This window comes from Sturnira hondurensis, unplaced genomic scaffold, assembly GCF_014824575.4.
Source record: "Sturnira hondurensis isolate 20B ecotype Veracruz unplaced genomic scaffold, ASM1482457v3 Scaffold0009229, whole genome shotgun sequence".
Classification (NCBI taxonomy): domain Eukaryota; kingdom Metazoa; phylum Chordata; class Mammalia; order Chiroptera; family Phyllostomidae; genus Sturnira; species Sturnira hondurensis.
The window spans coordinates 197,804-202,959 of record NW_028081860.1 but is presented as its reverse complement, the minus strand read 5'-3'; positions in this window follow the sequence as shown (position 1 = coordinate 202,959).

Below are 5,156 nucleotides of genomic sequence, written 5' to 3'. Positions count from 1 at the left end.
GTGATTGCCTCTAGCACACCCCATATTGGGAACTGGCCTGCATCCCAGGCACATGCCCTGACTGGGAATCGAACCAAGATACTTTGGTTCACAGGCCCGTGCTCAATCCACTGAGCTACACCAGCCAGGGCAGGTAATGCACTCTTGAAGAAGATGAATGAGTGGGGGCTTGCCTAGCAAATAACAAGACTCACTATAAAGCTATGATAATTAACAAAGCCTGACATTAGTACAAGGGTAGACAAACTGCCCAGTGGGATGAAATAGAGAGCCCTAAGCAGACTCTTCACAGGTAAGACATTCCTTTAATATGTGACACAGGTGGCAGATCAGGGAAGAGGGAATTATTCAACAAATGGAGAAGGAAACACCCAGTAATCAGCCATTATCTTCAAGGGACCATTCCAAGAACTCCAGTGGATGCCAGAACCTGTGGATATTACAGAGGGATCTTTTACATATTGCTAACTGGAGTATAAATTGGTAGGGCCACTAATTTTTGGAGAAAATTAGTCCTCACCTGTCAAGATGAGCATGTGCAGCACTAGCCTGCGTGGCTCAGTGGATTGAGTGCCAGCCTGTGAACCAAACGGTCACCGGTTCAATTCCCAGTCAGGGCACATGCCTGGGTTGTGGGTCAGGTCCCCAGTGGGGGGGCGGGGCGTGTGAGAGGCAACCACACATTGATGTTTCTCTCCCCCTCTCCCTCCCTTCCCTTTGTCTAAAAATAAATAAAATATTTTTTAAAAGATGAACTTATGCGTATCTTCCACTCTTGGGCACATATGCAAGAGGAACTTTCCTAGGTTGCACTAGGAGGCATGCACTCAAAAGTGCACAGCAACAAACTGGAAACAACCAAAGTGCCCTTCACAGAAACGACAGCATGGGCGAGAATATCTGTTATATAACACTGAGGAGAGAAAGCCAATTCTAGGAGTCTATAGATAGGATACTTTTTGCATCGAGTTAAAACTATGCTAAACTGAAAACATACAATTTTAGGCATACATAAATATATACTTAAGCTATGTAAAAAGAGGGGGGAGCAACCCAAGTGTCCTTTGACAGATGACTGAATAAACAAATATGGCCTCCATACAATGGAATGTATAAAAAGGAATACATAAAAAGGAATAAATTCTGACACATTACAACAAGGATGAACCTGGAGAACATTATGCTAAGTGAAATAAGCCAGTTATAAAATGACAAATATTATATAATTCCACTTATATGAAATATCTAGAATGGGTACATTCATAGACAAGAAGTAGATAGAGGTTAACAGGGCCCAAAGGAGGAGAATAGGGGGCTATTACCTGATGAGTACAGAGTTTCTCTCTGGGGTAATTAAAGGGTTTGGGGAATAGCGGTGATAGTTGAATATTTTGAATGTAACTAATGCCCCTGAATTGTACTTAAAAGTGGCTAAAATGGCAGATTTTGTGTTATATATATTCATCACAAATTTTAGAAGCAAGAGAATGCTAAGTACAAATGAGGGCTGGTCTCTGTGGGGTGTGGGGATTCTAGGGGGCAGGATAGTGTATGTAAGTTACTGGTAATGGTCCTGTGCTGGGGTTGGATCCTGGCTTCACAGGTGTTAATGAGCTTATTTTGAAAATAAAATGAAAGCAGGCCTTGTATGGACTAAGGTGGTGGATAGTAAGTAATCTGATTTTTTGCATCTGAATTAAAAAAAAAAAACACTAGCAAAGCAAATACCCATGTTCCCATGAGTCAGGATATGATCTCATATAGAACCTGAGAAGCCCACTGGGCTTCCCATTTGCTTCCTTCCCCCCATCAACAAGGTTTCTTCCCAGGTTTGCAAAATGGAATAACAGAAATAGACCCTTACAAATACTGTCAACTGATCTTTGACAAAGTCAGCAAAGGCAATTCAATGGAGAAAGGATAATTTTTTTCAACAAATGGTGCTGGAACAACTGGATGTCCATATGCAAAAAAAAAAAAAATCTAGACAGGCCTTATTATCCCTCACAAAAAAATGAACTCAAAATGGATCGCAGACCTAAATGCAAAATGCAAAACTAAAAATTTAGAACATTTGGGTTTGGCAATGCCTGTTTTGGATCCAATGCCAAAGGCACAACCCATGGAAGATGGAATAGCATACACAAAGCTTATAACCACACTAGGAGAAAGCAACCTTGTCACTTTGGGATGACAGAAGAGTCCCGGGAGAAGAGAAACTGGACAGAACTTTGGGGTCATGGTTTGGCTTCAGTGTCCCTGAGAGTTCGCTCGTGGGGCAGCCAGTAGGCAAGGTCACAAGCAAGTACTGGGAAACAGGGCTCCCCAGTCAGGCATCTGGCAGGGCTGGAGGGAGACCCGAGACCTCACCTGGTGGGGGGGGGGGAATAGAAGAATGGGCTCCTGGGCTCCCTGCAGCAATCCGCAGTGGGTTGGAGTGGAACCCTCAGTGGGGTGACCTGGTGACCTCAGTAGATCCAAACTTCAGGGCATGGAGGGAGAGCGGCACAGGCAAGACAGGGCCAGTTAGCAAAAGAACCTGGGTCAGGCTCACCTCGGCATCTGGCCTTCAGATTAAAGAATACTACAATGGTCACAGCGATCGTGGTGGTGACAGCCCTCACCATGTCTGTCTCTGAGCACCCTGTTCTGCTCCAGACACGCTGCCCACCACATGTTACCCTCCTGCCACACTGGGATGTCCCTCCTCCCCTCTCCTCCTCATTGCTGAGCTCAGATTGTAGTGGCCGCCCCCCGCATCAGCTGTTCCTGACCTCCCTTCTTCCCACACTCAGAGGTCTTCATATTTGTTTGGGAGAAATTGAGTCCAACTTATGCAAGAAAAGGGATTTATCTGGCATGCTGCTGGACAGAGCACCCAGTGGGTGGAAAGTCTGATTGAGTGGGGCTTGGGAAGCACAGGGATGACCTGTGAAGGCCCGGACTGTTGCTAGAGTCATGATGCAATCACAATCAAGCAAAGCTGCAAGAGAGGGAGCTGCCTGTGTTAGATAATGTGCTGTGTGGAGTCTGTGGGAAGCCTCAAAAGAAGGCTGCCAGCACAGTCTCCTAAAGATTGGGCACAAGACCATATCAGAGGTACTCACCACTCATAAAGCAGTTGCTCATGCTACTGGGTTGTGGTACAGACTTAGAGCCTGATCGTGGGACATGGAATGTCTCTGTGACTGGAGTGGCCTGTCAGGACCTGAGTACTGGCAAACCCACCAAGTCCTGTGGCCAGGCAGGCTGGGCAGCAATCCAGTGGAGATGGCACCTTCAGGACCAGGCCCAACTGGAGCCAGATGCTCAAGTCAGATACATGGACAGGTAGTCTGGACCCCAGGTCCCCTGCCTCCATCACTCTGCCATCCCCCCTCAGCTTATACCCATGGACTCATGGCAGGAAGTTCCCTATGACGGACTGGTGAGGGGGAAACACTCAGACCTGGGTCACAGATGGCCATCTCATCATGCTGGTAAGAATGGACTGCTGCTTCAATTCAGTCCCACTCAGGGAAGACGTCATGTGAAGATGGAGGTAAAAATTAGAGCGGTGCAGCTACAAGCCAAGGAACATGGGCAGAGTTTTGCTGAGAACCCCCAAGAAGCTAAGAAGAGACAAAGAATCCTTCCTTAGAGCCCTAAGAGGGAACATGGCCCTGCCAACACTTCCGTTTTGGATTTGGAGCCTCCAGAACTGTAAGAGGATACATTTCTGCTGCTTTAAGCCACCGGGTTTGTGGTCCTTTGTGGTATGGCACTCCCCTCTTCAGGTCTGGGACAGGCAGTTCTGAGATGCACTCTATCCAGCTCCTAGCAAGGTCAAGTCCCAGCGGCTCTGAGGACCCACCAACCTGAGTGAGAGTGCACCCTGACTTCCATCCTGAAAACACTTCCCAACACAAGCAATCTGCCTACCAGCCCTTGTCTCAAGGTCTGCTTTAGGGGACACTCACAACTCTTCTCCAGATTCCTATAAACCAGGAATCAGGAAGGAAGGGCTTGGAAGGGCCTCCCTCCACCGCTGCGGTGTAATTACACTGCCCTGTGTGGTTAATGATTTTGGCACTTGCCAAAGCCTGGAAATAAGGCATGCAGTCAAGGGACTTCCAGAGTTCAGCAGCTCTTCCCGGCACTACCTGAGAACATGGTCCTCAATCTGATGCACTTTCCAGGCAAAGGCCTCTCTCTCCAGAATTGTCCGAGAGGAGAGGGCAGGTTGTAAGAGAGAAGAGATGGAGGGAACGTTAAAGCGCTGTGCCTGAGTGCACACTGGGGATTAGAGACACAGGTCAGGTCAGTAGGCAGCAGATCCGGGCGGGCGAGTCCTGTGCTCACGCGAGGGCCCCAGGGCATCCTAAGCCTCTTGGCAGGCTCTCCCCAAGATCCCCTCCACCTCAAGCGTTTTTTCTTTTTATTCTTTAGAAATAATTAACAAAGGTGTCCATTTCAACGACAGTGAAAGAACCACCGAGTTAAAGGAGAGAAGCCGTTATCGAAAGGAAACCAGAGGGAGGGGTAGAGGCATTCAGGGTGCTGCGTTAAAGGACCTGGCAAAGGGGCTGAAATCGCGCCCCGCTCCGAGGCCCTGAGCTCTCAGGGGGATCCCGAGAGGCGCTCTTCAAAAAGGATTTCTGTCTCCCGGGTCGGCACTGCACAGGCAATACGTCCTGTGCTGGGCGTCCCGGGGCCCAACGCCGGGGGTGGCGGGGAGCCAGGGACACCCACCTCTACCTCAACACTCCAGTCCAGGCCCCACCCCCGGCTTCCCGCGCCGGCTCCCGCGGCCTCCCGTCGCTCAAGCTCCCACCCAGCCCCACTCCCCTCCCCTGCGCGCGTGCGCCCCATCCCCGCGCCCCACCCCCGCCGCGGGCGCGCGCTCGTGTCCGTGGTCCCGGGCGGGAGCTAGAGACTGCAGGGCCAACTAGGGGCCGGAGAAGGGGCGCCGGGATCGCCGGGAGCGCGGCCGGGCGTGGCGGGAGCGCGGGCGCGGGCCTGGCCGCGAGCGGGGGCCGCCGCCGCGCCGCCGCCCACCAGTCGGCCGGCCGGGCCGCGGCGCTGAGCGCAAGGGCCGGGCTCCGGGGGCCAGCGGCCATGGGCGGGAGCCGGAGGCGGCAGCGGCAGCGGCAGCGGCGGACCCCGCGGGCGGGGAG